The sequence below is a fragment of the Leucopleurus acutus genome (assembly GCF_964270905.1).
Source record: "Leucopleurus acutus genome assembly, chromosome: 5".
In the NCBI taxonomy this organism is placed as follows: Eukaryota; Metazoa; Chordata; class Mammalia; order Artiodactyla; family Delphinidae; genus Leucopleurus; species Leucopleurus acutus.
Window position 1 is genome coordinate 127,014,736 of NC_139147.1, and position 13,509 is coordinate 127,028,244.

At 37.5% G+C, this 13,509-nt stretch overlaps 1 protein-coding gene across 2 annotated transcripts in view; it reads left to right on the plus strand.

Moving 5' to 3' along the window:
• The window catches only part of STAG1 (STAG1 cohesin complex component), a gene marked incomplete at its 3' end in the record, with an annotated part of 425,107 nt that overhangs the window by 334,447 nt on the left and 77,151 nt on the right, over window positions 1-13,509 (plus strand). The gene's annotated exons all lie outside the window — the stretch shown is intronic.

Sequence of the window (13,509 nt, forward strand, 5' to 3'; positions counted from 1 at the left end):
AGACTGTATGCTCAAGTTTGAAAGTGCTGGAGAAACCCTGTAGGAATGAGGAATAGAGAGACAAACAGGCAGTCTATAAAAAAATTAAAATCAGAGAGAGATGTAAGAACTTACTCAGTGGAAAGAGTGGCATTCGGGCAAAGCAAAGCCAGAAAAGTGGTAAAGTGGTGAAGGAATTCCCGGTATCTTTTAAGTGAGTTGGGAACAGATAGAGAAAGAATAAAGTCAGAAACAAAACCAGTTGGAGAGTTGCGTTTGAGTAAAGGACGTGTTTAAGAATTTAAGAACACTGTTCTAAATGTGTATACAAATTACGTGGGATCTTGTTAAAATGCCAGTTCTGATTCAGTAGCTCTGGGTTGGGGTCTGAGATGCTACCTTTCTAAAAAGCTCCTAGGTGATGTTTATGCTTCTGGACCAGAAGTCCAGGGACCACACTTTCCATAGTAAGGGTTTAAAGCATTATTTTCTTAACAAAGCAAGTGTGGATATATTATGGAGTAAAATACAGATGTTTGTGAATGTTTAAGGTAAAACACTAAGTACTTAATAAATATCACACTTGTGGTAGACGATTCAAATTAAATCTTTAGCCCTTTAGGCTTTAAAGAAATGGGATTAAAAGTATTTTGCAACAATCAAGTCATATTTAAAAATTTGACTTTAACAGCAACAGTAATTTCAAAATTTGATAGGGATGAGACACATATATACTATTTAAACTGCTGAAAAGTTTAGGGAATATGATGATCAGGCTATTTTAACTTGATTATTAATTGAAAGAAAATGTTTTAGATCTCTGAAAGCCCAAGGACTTTATTTTTTGATATATTAAAATCCATAAGTAGTTAGTTTTACACAGTTTCATCTTCTATATAAAGCAATAATTTGTGATGTGTATTACTGCTCTATATTTCAAATGGTACTGCTGTTTCGTGTGTTTGCTGCTGTTTACTAAAGTGTTACAAGAACATTAAAATATATTTCCCAGTTCTCCTCTGTGGCATTCTTGTCAGCTGCAAAAACAACTGCAAATCATACTTAAGGGTTTCTTGTGTACACCTGGAGCTGAATGCTTATTAAAGCCATATTCTTACAATACGGTGGGATTCTGATTGTCTTATTCTGAATTCCTCTTGTTTTACTGTAATGTGTGTTTCAGTAATATTTTAGACTCATAAAAAGTTGAATAGAAAGAGACCTTAGAAATCATAAAGTAGAATAAGTCCAGCTTATAGATGATTACTGATCAGTTAACTAGAATTAACTGAATTGAAAATCATTCCTATTCCTTTGTTTTACTAGGATGTTAAATAGTAACATTTTAGTAATAGAATTCTAAAATGTTGAATTGAGAGAGGTTTGTAGTCCATGGAGTAGTAGTCCTCTTTTATATGGGAATTATAGGTGAAATGATGGAGATTAAGAGATCTGCCTAAACTAGTTTTTCTTTCCTTTTTAGTAATCATTGGTTTCAAGTGAAAAAATACCTTGCGTATTTGAGATACATGCCATATAGTAGGATAAATGGTACTTGCATGTGATGAGTCCATATTTCCCTATATGCAGTGTGACCATAATACTTCCTGTACAAACTGTGATGCTTTTCAGAGTAACAAGGATGCTATTAATAATTATTCCAAAGCACTAATCATAACCCAGAACATTTCTGGACAATCTAGAAGTATGGTAACTGTCCTTTTAGGCATATGGAATGATGAGGTGCATTATGACAGTAATTTAAGACAGAAAGTTAACAGACATATTATTGATATAACCAGGAAATCTCCCCAGAGTATTAACTTTTGGGGGTTCTTTTTTAATATGTTCTTCAAGCTTCACCAATAACTGGCTCTGCTTCTGCAGAGAATAAAAGCCAATATAACAGTATTTAGAAATTTTAGGCTTAATAATTTGGAATGGTTATTTGCACTGTAAATGATTTTCCATAAAAGGAATAAATATAAGATTCCATTATACAGTGAACTCCTTTAGTGTATTTACTATACCACAGAGAAGTGAGCAGGGCAGAAAAAACATGAGGTAAAATATTTATGAGCAACCTTGAAGCCAATTAGAGATAAATGGTAACACACCCAGAAAATTGTAAATAAAGTCAGGAAAATGAGATTAGTTTGTTATATACGGGATTAGAGGACACCCTATAAAATAAATTATACTTAGATATAGCAAGGTAAAGTTCACCTAGACAATAAATATAATTTTAATTTATGTTATATAATTTATACATAAATTTTAATATAATTCTGATTATCTATTTGCTGTACAATGACTCTTTCTCCATTAATGAGCTACCTTTTTTGTTCATCAATTCCCAAGGAGTACAAAGAATGCTTGCAAATGCCTGATTTTCATGCTGCTTTTATGAAATTATGTTACGAAAAACTGCGTTTAGAAAGTAAACTTTGGCGTTGTTGTTAGGGTTCCAGATCCTTTTTTGTTTAAAATAAATTTATTTTATTTATTTGTTTCTTTATGGCTGCATTGTGTCTTCGTTGCTGCTGCAGGCTTTCTCTAGTTGCATTGAGCAGGGGCTTCTCTTGTCGCGGAGCACGGGCTCCAGGCACAAGGTCTTCAGTAGTTGTGGCGCACGGGCTTAGTTGCGCCGTGGCATGTGGGAGCTTCCCAAACCAGGTCTCGAACCCGTGTCGCCTGCATGGGAAGGCGGATTCTTTTTTTTTTTAACATCTTTATTGGGGTATAATTGCTTTACAATGTTGTGTTCGTTTCTGCTATATAACAAAGTGAATCAGCTATAAATATACATATATCCCCATATCCCCTCCCTCTTGCATCTCCCTCCCACCTTCCCTATCACACACCTCTAGGTGGTCACAAAGCATGGAGCTGATCTCCCTGTGCTATGCAGCTGCTTCCCACTAACTATCTGTTTTACATTTGGTATTGTATATATGTCCATGCCACTCTCTCACTTCGTCCCAGCTTACCGTTTCCCCACCCCGTGTCCTCAAGTCCATTCTCTGCGTCTCCGTCTTTATTCCTGTCCTGCCCCTAGGTTCTTCAGACCCTTTTTTTTTAATTCCATATATATGTGTGTGTGTGTGTGTGTGTGTGTGTGTGTGTGTGTGTGTGTGTGTTAGCATACGGTATTTGTTTTTCTCTTTCTGACTTATTTTACTCTGTATGACAGACTCTGAGTCCATCCACCTCACTACAAATAACGCAATTTCATTTCCTTTTTATGGCTGAGTAATATTTGATTGTGTATATGCGCAACATCATCTTTATACATTCATCTGTCAATGGACACTTAGGTTGCTTCCATGTCCTGGCTATGGTAAATAGTGCTGCAGTGAACAATGTGGTACATGACTCTTTTCAAGTTATGGTTTTCTCAGGGTATATGCCCAGTAGTGGGATTGCTGGGTCATATGGTAGTTCTATTTGTAGTTTTTTAAGGAACCTCCATATTGTTCTCCATAGTGGCTGTACCAATTCACATTCCCACCAGCAGTGCAAGAGTGTTGCCTTTTCTCCACACCCTCTCCAGCATTTATTGTTTCTAGATTTTTTGATGATGGCCATTCTGACTGGTGTGAGATGATATCTCACTGTAGTTTTGATTTTCATTTCTCTAATGATTAATGATGTTGAGCATTCTTTCATGTGTTTGTTGGCAGTCTGTATATCTTCTTTAGAGAAATGTCTATTTAGGTCTTCTGCCCATTTCTGGATTGGGTTGTTTGTTTTTTTGTTATTGAGCTGCATGAGCTGCTTGTAAATTTTGGAGATTAATCCTTTGTCCAGTTGCTTCATTTGCAAATATTTTCTCCCATTCTGAGGGTTGTCTTTTGCTCTTGTTTATGGTTTCCTTTTCTGTGCAAAAGCTTTGAAGTTTCATTAGGTCCCATTTGCTTATTTTTGTTTTTATTTCCATTTTTCTAGGAGGTGGGTCAAAAAGGATCTTGCTGTGATTTATGTCATAGAGTGTTCTGCCTATGTTTTCCTCTAAGAGTTTTATAGTTTCTGGCCTTACATTTAGGTCTTTAATCCTATTTGAGTTTATTTTTGTGTATGGTGTTAGGGAGTATTCTAATTTCATTCTTTTACATGTAGCTGTCCAGTTTCCCAGCACCACTTATTGAAGAGGCTGTCTTTTCTCCATTGTATATTGTTGCCTCCTTTATCAAAGAGAAGATGACCATATGTGCATGGGTTTATCTCTGGGCTTTCTATCCTGTTCCATTGATCTATATTTCTGTTTTTGTGCCAATACCATACTGTCTTGATTACTGTAGCTTTGTAGTATAGTCTGAAGTCAGGGAGGCTGATTCCTCTAGCTCCATTTTTCTTTCTGAAGATTGCTTTGGCTATTTGGGGTCTTTTGTGTTTCCATATAAATTGTGAAATTTTTTATCCAGTCCTGTTCAAAAATGCCATTGGTAGTTTGATTAGGAATTGCATTGAATCTGTAGATTGCTTTCAGTAGTATAGTCATTTGCACAGTGTTGATTCTTCCAATCCAAGACCATGGTGTATCTCTCCATCTATTTGTATCATCTTTAATTTCTTCCATCAGTGTCTTACAGTTTTCTACAAACAGGTCTTTTGTCTCCTTAGCTAGGTTTATTCCTAAGTATTTTATTCTTTTTGAGCAGTTCCTTAATTTCTCTTTCAGATATTTCATCATTATTGTATAGGAATGGAAGAGACTTCTGTGCATTAATTTTGTATCCTGCTACTTTACCAAATTCATTGATTAGCTCTAGTAGTTTTCTGGTAGCATCTTTAGGATTCTCTATGTGTAGTATCATGTTATCTGCAAACAGTGACAGTTTTACTTTTCTTTTCTGATTTGGGTTCCTTTTATATCTTTTTCTTCTCTGATTGCTGTGGTTAAAACTTCCAAAACTATGTTGAATATTAGTGGTGAGAGTGTGCAGCCTTGTCTTGTTCCCGATCTTAGTGGAAATGGTTTCAGTTTTTCACCATTGAGAACAATGTTGGCTGTGGGTTTGTCATATATGGCCTTTATTATGTGGAGATAAGTTCCCTCTCTGCCTACTTTCTAGAGAGTTTTTATCATAAATGGCTGTTGAATTTTATCGAAAGCTTTTTCTGCATCTATTGAGATTATCATATGGTTTGTATCCTTCACTTGGTTAATACGGTGTATCACATTGATTGATTTGCCTATATTGAAGAATCCTTGCATTCCTGGAATAAACCCCACTTGATCATGGTGTATGATCCTTTTAATGTGCTGTTGGAGTATGTTTACTAGTATTTTGTTGAGGCTTTTTGCATCTATGTTCATCAGTGATATTGGTCTGTAGTTTTCTTTTTTTGTGCCATCTTTGTCTGGTTTTGGTATCAAGGTGACGGTGGCTTCATAGAATAAGTTTGGGAGTGTTCCTCCCTCTGCTATATTTTGGAAGAGTTTGAGAAGGATAGGTGTTAGCTCTTCTCTAAATGTTTGATAGAATTCGCCTGTGAAGCCATCTGGTCCTGGGCTTTCGTTTGTTGGAATATTTTTAATCAGAGTTTCAATTTCAGTGCTTGTGATTTTTCTGTTTATATTTTCTATTTCTTCCTGGTTCAGTCTCAGAAGGTTGTACTTTTCTAAGAATTTGTCCATTTCTTCCAGGTTGTCCATTGTGTTGGCATATAGTTGCTTGTAGTAATCTCTCATGAACCTGTGTACTTCTGCAGTGTCGTTTGTTACTTCTCCTTTTACATTTCTAATTCTGTGGATTTAGGTCTTCTCCAATTTTTTCTTGATGAGTCTGGCTAATGGTTTATCAATTTTGTTTATCTTCTCAAAGAACCAGCTTTTAGTTTTATTTATCTTTGCTATTGTTTCCTTCATTTCTTTTTCATTTATTTCTGATGTGATCTTTATTTCTTTGCTTCTGCAAACTTTGGGGGTTTTTTTGTTCTTCTTTTTCTAATTGTTTTAGGTTTAAAGTTAGGTTGTTTACTTGAGATTCTTCTTGTTTCCTGAGGTGAGATTGTATTGCTATAAACCTCCCTCTTAGAACTGCTTTTGCTGCATTTGTTTATAGGTGTATTTTGATTTCCTCTTTGATTTCTTCAGTGATCTCTTGGTTATTTAGTAGCATATTGTTTAGCCTTCTTGTGTTTGTACTTTTTACTGTTTTTTTTCCTGTAATTGATATCTGGTCTCATAGCAAAGCGGTTGGCAAAGATACTTGATACGATTTCAATTTTCTTAAATTTACCAAGGCTTGATTTGTGATCCCAAATATGGTATATCCTGGAGAATGTTCCATGAGCACTTGAGAAGAAAGTGTATTAGGTTGTTTTTGGATGGAATGTCCTGTAAATAACAAATCCATCTTGATTAATGTGTTATTTATAGCTTGTATTTCCTTATTTATTTTCATTTTGGGTGATCTGTCCATTGGTGAAAGTGGGGTGTTAAACTCCCCTATTATTATTGTGTTACTGTCGATTTCCCCTTTTATGGCTGTTAGCATTTGCCTTATGTATTGAGGTACTCCTATGTTGGGTGCATAAATATTTATAATTGTTATATCTTTATCTTGGATTGATCCCTTGATCATTATGTACTGTCCTTTGTCTCTTGTAATAGTCTTTATTTTAAAGTCTTATTTTGTCTCATATGAGAATTGCTACTCCAGCTTTCTTTTGGCTTCCATTTGCATGGAATATCTTTTTCCATGCCCTCACTTTTAGTTTGTATGTGTCCCTAGGTCTGAAGTGGGTCTCTTGTAGACAGCATATATACTGGTCTTGTTTTTATATCCATTCAGCCAGTCTGTGTCCTTTTTTTTTTTTTTTTTTGCGGTACACTGGCCTCTCACTGTTGTGGCCCCTCCCGTTGCAGAGCACAGGCTTCGAATGCACAGACTCAGCGGCCATGGCTCTCAGGCCCAGCTGCTCTGCGGAATGTGGGATCCTCCCGGACCAGGGCACGAACCTGTGTCCCCTGCCTCGGCAGGTGGACTCTCCACCAGTGCGCCACCAGGGAAGCCCCAGTCTGTGTCTTTTGATGGGAGCGTTTAATCCATTTACATTTAAGGTCATTATTGATATGTGTGTTCCTATTACCATTTTTTCAATTATTTTGGGTTGTTATTGTAGGTCTTTTCCCTCTCTTGTGTTTCCTGCCTAGAGAAGTTCCTTTAGCATTTGTTGTAAAGCTGTTTTTGTGGTTCTGAATTCTCATAGCGTTTGCTTGTCTGTAAAGGTGTTAATTTCTCAGTCGAATGTGAATGAGATCCTTGCTGGGTAGAATAATCTCAGTTGTAGGTTTTTCTCTTTCATCATTTTAAATATGTCCTCCCACTCCCTTCTGGCTTGCAGAGTTTCTGCTGAAAGATCAGCTGTAAACCTTATGGGGATTCCCTTGTATGTTATGTGTTGCTTTTCCCTTGCTGCTTTTAATATTTTTTCTTTGTATTTAATTTTTGACAGTTTGATATATATGTGTCTTGGCGTGTTCCTCCTTAAATTTATCCTGTATGGGACTCTCTGTGCTTCCTGGACTTGATGAACTATTTCCATTCCCATCTTAGGGAAGTTTTCCGGTATAATCTCTTCAAATATTTTCTCAGTCCCTTTGTTTTTCTCTTCTTCTTCTGGGACCCGTATAATTCGAATATTGGTGCGTTTAATGTTGTCCCAAAGGTCTCTGAGACTGTCCTCAATTCTTTTCATTCTTTTTTCTTTATTCTGCTCTGCATTAGTTATTTCCACTATTTTATCTTCCAGGTCACTTATCCGTTCTTCTGCCTCAGTTATTCTGCTGTTGATTCCTTCTTGAGAATTTTTAATTTCATTTATTTTGTTATTCATCATTGTTTGTTTGCTCTTTAGTTCTTCTAGGTCCTTGTTAAACGTTTCTTGTATTTTCTCCATTCTATTTCCAAGATTTTGGATAATCTTTACTATCATTACTCTGAATTCTTTTTCAGGTAGGCTGCCTGTTTCCTCTTCAGTTTTTTGGACTGGTTGGTTTTTACTTTGCTCCTTCATCTGCTGTGTATTTCTTTCTTCTCATTTTACTTACTGTGTTTGGGGTCTCCTTTTCACAGGCTGCATGTTGATAATTCCTGTTGTTTTTGGTGTCTGCCCCCAGTGGGTAAGGTTGGTTCAGTGGGTTGTGTAGGTTTCCTGGTGGAGGGGAGTAGTGCCTGTGTTCTAGTGGATGAGGCTGGATCTTGTCTTTCTGGTGGGCAAGACCACGTCCCTTGGTGTGTTTTTGGGTATCTGAACTTATTATGACTTTAGGCAGCTGCTCTGCTAATGGATGGTGTTGTGTTCCTTTCTTGCTAGTTGTTTGGCATGGGGTGTCCAGCACTGGAGCTTGCTGGTCCTTGAGTGGAGTTGGGTCTTCATGTTGAGACGGAAATCTCTTGGAGAGCTCTTGCCGATTGATATTACAAGGGGCCGGGAGGTCTCTGGTGGTCCAGTGTCCTGAACTTGGCTCTCCCACCTCAGAGACTCAGGCCTGACACCCGGCCGGAGCACCAAGGCCCTGTCAGCCACATGTACCTGGCGTGTACCTGTGGCAGGTACATGTACCTGTGGCAGGATGGTTGTCCTGATTTCCACTACACACACCTAGACTGATGGTGAGCCCACCTCCTTCAGAGCAAAGTGCTGACCAATGGCACAGACCCCCAGGGGGATGTGCCAGGAGGTCAGGCTGAGTCAGTCCATTGATCTGCATATATCTGGAAACTGGGTGGCTAGTGTTGGAACATCTCCTGCAGAGGCAGGGGGCAGCTGTGGCTCACCATGTGGACAAAGAACTGGCAGAAGAAATTCTGAGAAGTACTCTTTGGCGTGAGCCCTCCCAAGGTCCACCATTAGCCCCACCAAAGAGCTTGGCAGGTGGATTCTTAGCCCTGTGCCACCAAGGAAGCCCTCCAGATCCTTTTGAATCCCAGGTTTTTTTTTTATAGCCATCAAGAATGCTTCAAGGCCTTCCTTCTTATAGCTTCACCTTTTGCTACCAATAGAAGGTCCTTGGTATGAAATGTCTGAAAGGCGATTGTAACCTTTTACCCTATTGGCCACGTTAAAAAAATTTTTTCTCAGACATCGATCTTTTCTTGTAGAGATTTGAGAGTAGCAAGTTACGTGGCCATCACACATGCCCCAAGACAGGAAGACTGTCTCATAAATATTATATCAAGCCAGTTCCTGACAGAGCATGTTATACTGATTGTTGTCGCTCATACTGGTGAATTTGAAACTCTTAATCAGAAAATGGGCCAACACATTATCATGTCCTGCTGGTATACACATTGAGTTTGAAGCAAGTGGTTATTAGTGTTAACAGAAAGCATTCTATTAAGCCACCGCCTTACAGTCAGGAAGAGGTAATGCTCAAAGAAGTTAGCATCTATATTGAGAATATAAACAAAAAAAATTTCTAGAACAATGAAAACATTCTTGAGTTAAATTTTAATATGCCTTGATTTAAGGCATAGAAAAGTCATTCTTAAAAATGCCAATGCTAGTGAAATTATACAATTTAAAGCCTTGAATTGTGCATGCAACTCATACAACTGAAAACCTCATGATAAAAAAGTCAAAATGAATGAGATATCACCAGTTGACCAGGACAGTGAAGAATTTGTGGAAACTGTAAAGTAAATGACTGTGAATTCCAGTTAAGTAACCCATACCCCCACAGGAGACGAAAAGAGGGAAAATTTTTTCGAGATTTTCTGGTAGAAATCTGAAATACATTAAAGATCAGAGCAACAAAGGCTGGTGAAAGGAGTAAGCTGTCAGTAGTAATTAAGTGTCTGCCCTTTAGAGGAGCTTATTCCTCTCTTCAGAAATGCTGGTCCAGGCATTTGGGATGTGGACACTGGTCTGAGACGCAAAGTAGTGAATAACTACCCCAGATATGTATGGCCATCAGTAGGGAGAGGGAACTTCTGCATTCAAAATGCAAAGTGCATACCTACAATTAGAGGAAAAGCCTACCTGATTATAGATCCCCTTTTTCCACTTTCCTACACAACCAAGGAAGCCAGGACATTGCAACCAGATTCAAGAAAAGGATTCTAGCTACCAGTATTCTTGAGTCTGGACTCATTAATATATATGTACTAGCAACCAAGAAACACTGAAACTTGGAAAAAATCAATATCATGAAAAAGAAGCGCAAGGCCAACATACTGATGAATTTTTTTTTTTTAATTTTAGGTATTTTAGGTATCTGTTTTTTATTTATTTACTATTTTTGGCTGAGTTGGGTGTTCGTTGCTGCGTGCAGGCTTTCTCTAGTTGCAGCGAGCAGGGCCTACTTTTCATTGCGGTGCATGGGCTTCTCGTTGTGGAGCACAGGCTCTAGGCGCACAGGCTTGAGTAGTTGTGTCACGCAGACTAAGTAGTTGTGGCTCGCTGCTCTAGAGCGTAGGCTCAGTAGTTGTGGTGCGTGGGCTTAGTTGCTCTGTGGCATGTGGGATCTTCCTAGACCAGGGCTTGAACCCGTGTCCCCTGCATTGGCAGGCGGATTCTTAACTACTGCGCCACCAGGGAAGCCCCTGATGAAAATTTTTGATTAATGCCCCCAAATATAAGAAGAAGCAATTATGAAAGAGGAAGAGACTTCTTAGAAATTAAAAACATGAATTCCAAAATGTAGGTGAGAGGTGGATTATTAAATGACATGAATAGACATAACCAAAGATTGGGATTTTTGCAGGAAGTAGTGCAAAAGAGGAAAGAAATGAAAAGTATGAGAGAGAGGGCTTCCCTGGTGGTGCAGTGGTTGGGAGTCCACCTGCCGATGCAGGGGACAGAGGTTCGTGCCCCGGTCCGGGAGGATCCCGCATGCCCTGCATGCCACAGAGTGGCTGGGCCCGTGGGCCATGGCCTCTGAGCCTGCGCGTCCGGAGCCTGTGCTCTGCGACGGGAGGGGCCCCAGCAGTGAGAGGCCCGCGTACCGCAAAAAAAAAAAATATGAGAGAGAAATTAAGAGACAGGGAGTACAGATTAAGAAAGTTTATTATGTTATCTAGTAGAAACTCTGTAAAGAAAACAGAGAGAATGGAGGAGAGGAACTAATCAAAGGAAAGGCAATTAAAATGTTTACTACCTATGTACCCTATATGCAGGGTATTACTTGAGGGTGTTTTCTAGCAAAATGAAAACTGCATGCAATAAAAGGAAAATAAGGAATATAAGAAATATTGGTGAGCAAATAAATCTGAAAAAAATTAGAACTAAGCCTAAATAATATGGCTGTGAAGCTTAAGGCAGATGTCTGAAAATTATTTTTGGTGATCTTGGTGATGGAGAAAATATAAGTTAGAAAATAAAACTCTGCAGGAAGCACAGCTTAAAAAAAAAAGAAAATGTCATCAGGAGAGCACAGGGAAGCAGATGCCAACATCTGTAATCTCAATAAATATAAAGAGACTAACATGCTTTATTAAAAAAGCAGATTGTCATTTAGGGTTGAAATAAAGAAATTAAAATGTTTACAAACACACCTTAATCAAAAATTTAACACAGGAAGTAAACAAACTGGATAAATGCTGGATGTAGTTAACAAAGGCTTACAAAAAGCTGAAAGGACAATATCATATAAGATAAACCAGAATTGAGGACCAAAAGCATTAAGAGGGACAGAGAGGATATGTATAGAAGGTATAATCCACCAAAAATATTATTGTGAACTTTTTTATACCTATTCTACAGACATATTTAAGTATATCAGGCATAAAAGCAAGTTTATTCAGTATAGTTTTTTTTAAATTTTTGGTGAAATAACAGAATTTACCATTTTAACTATTATTAAGTGTACTCTTCATTGGCATTAAGTACATTCACATGGATGTGCAGCTGTCACTGCCATTGATCTCCAGAACTTTTTCAAAGTTTTCCTACATTGAAACTCTGTACCCACTAAATAATAACTCCATTTCAGCATAGGCTTAATAGCCTATTTTTTTGAAACTATTGGTTTTTCTGTTTTCTGCTGTTAATTTTCATTTTTGACATCAGGTTGTGCACTACTTGTGCCTGTCACTGTTGGAATGATGTTACTTATGGTCTAGGGATATTTTCCTAGGATGTGTGGTTTAGGAAGTTTGAATAGACCTGGCTTGTCCATCTTCTTCCTTAAGCAGAGATGCTAATCAATATTATCTACTCTGGCTTTGACAAAAAACATTGGGAAACTGTGGGGTGTTGTGTGTGTACGCGTGTGTACGTAGTTTTCCTGAGGCATTTCAGAAGCCAGAATGTGAGATTTGAAATGCAGTGGAAGTGAAGTATAGAATTCAAGAGGTCAAATGAGGCAGAGCTTTAAATAGATCATCAAAATTTTCATAGAAGTTAAGAATAATGGTAGAATTAGGAATGAGGAAGAAAAGCAACTCACGTGCCAAATGTGCTAAGATATCAGTAGATAATCAGTAGGTCTACCAAGGTGACTTTCACACATTTTCAGGCCACTCCTCATGATACAAAAACCATTTTCTCTCACAAATACAAGAACATATAACTGAAATATGAAATAGTACTTAACATTCTGTGTGCTATACACTCATTTTTAGAATAGGTATAAAAAAGTTCACAATTATATTTTTGGTGGATTATATCTTCTATGCATATCCTTTCCGTTTCATTTCTTTGAAACTTTGGTCTCAATACATTAAATTATTTTAACAGCCAGTGAACGGGTTGCAATGTAAAGTTTGAAAGTGGTTTAGCTGGTTGTCATGAGACTCAGAGGTGGTAGAAGAAGTTAATTGTAAGTAGCAGAAACCAGAACATGGCCAACACTTCTACTTACCTTTTCTAAAGAACTTTACTAAAGTAATTAATATTCTTCACAGTTCAATGACTGACAGATGGTAAAACGTTCCATCTGAAATGTTTGTTGAGGAACTTGAGAGTGTTGTTTACTGTGGGAACATGGGTTCCAAAGAAAATTGTCAAGAGTAATGAGCAGCAAAAAGTGGAGGTGAGGTGAGATGGGGAATTTGTTAAGTGGAAATGAGAGTGGAAAAACAGAGAGATGGAGTAACATACATTTTGACCTTAACCAAATAACAGAGATAAAAAGTAAGTAAGGCTGGTACCAAAGTGTCAAATGGAATTCTGAGAGAAAGTAATTCATTTTCTTAAAAAAAAAAAAAAATCGTTGTCGAGAAAGACAAATAAAGAGTAATGAAAAGTACCCTAAATCCAGCTTATAACTTCAGGAAAATAGTTAACTAGTTGTACTCTCAGTTTCTTCATCAATATATGATTTCATTGAACTAGGAGATTCTTAACCTTACTACTGTTTTTAAATGATTAAGTCTATATATTGCATCCCCATTATCAACAGTGGAATGCAAATGTGTTTGTATGTATGTATGTATGTATATATATATACATAGTTCTCTGAGTGGCTCTTGGAAACATTGTGACCAAGCAGTTTTAATTATGAAGAAAATGGCTTAACAACTCAATATATTACTACTAGTTTCTTCATTAAATGTTCTTCAATCACATTTGATTTGT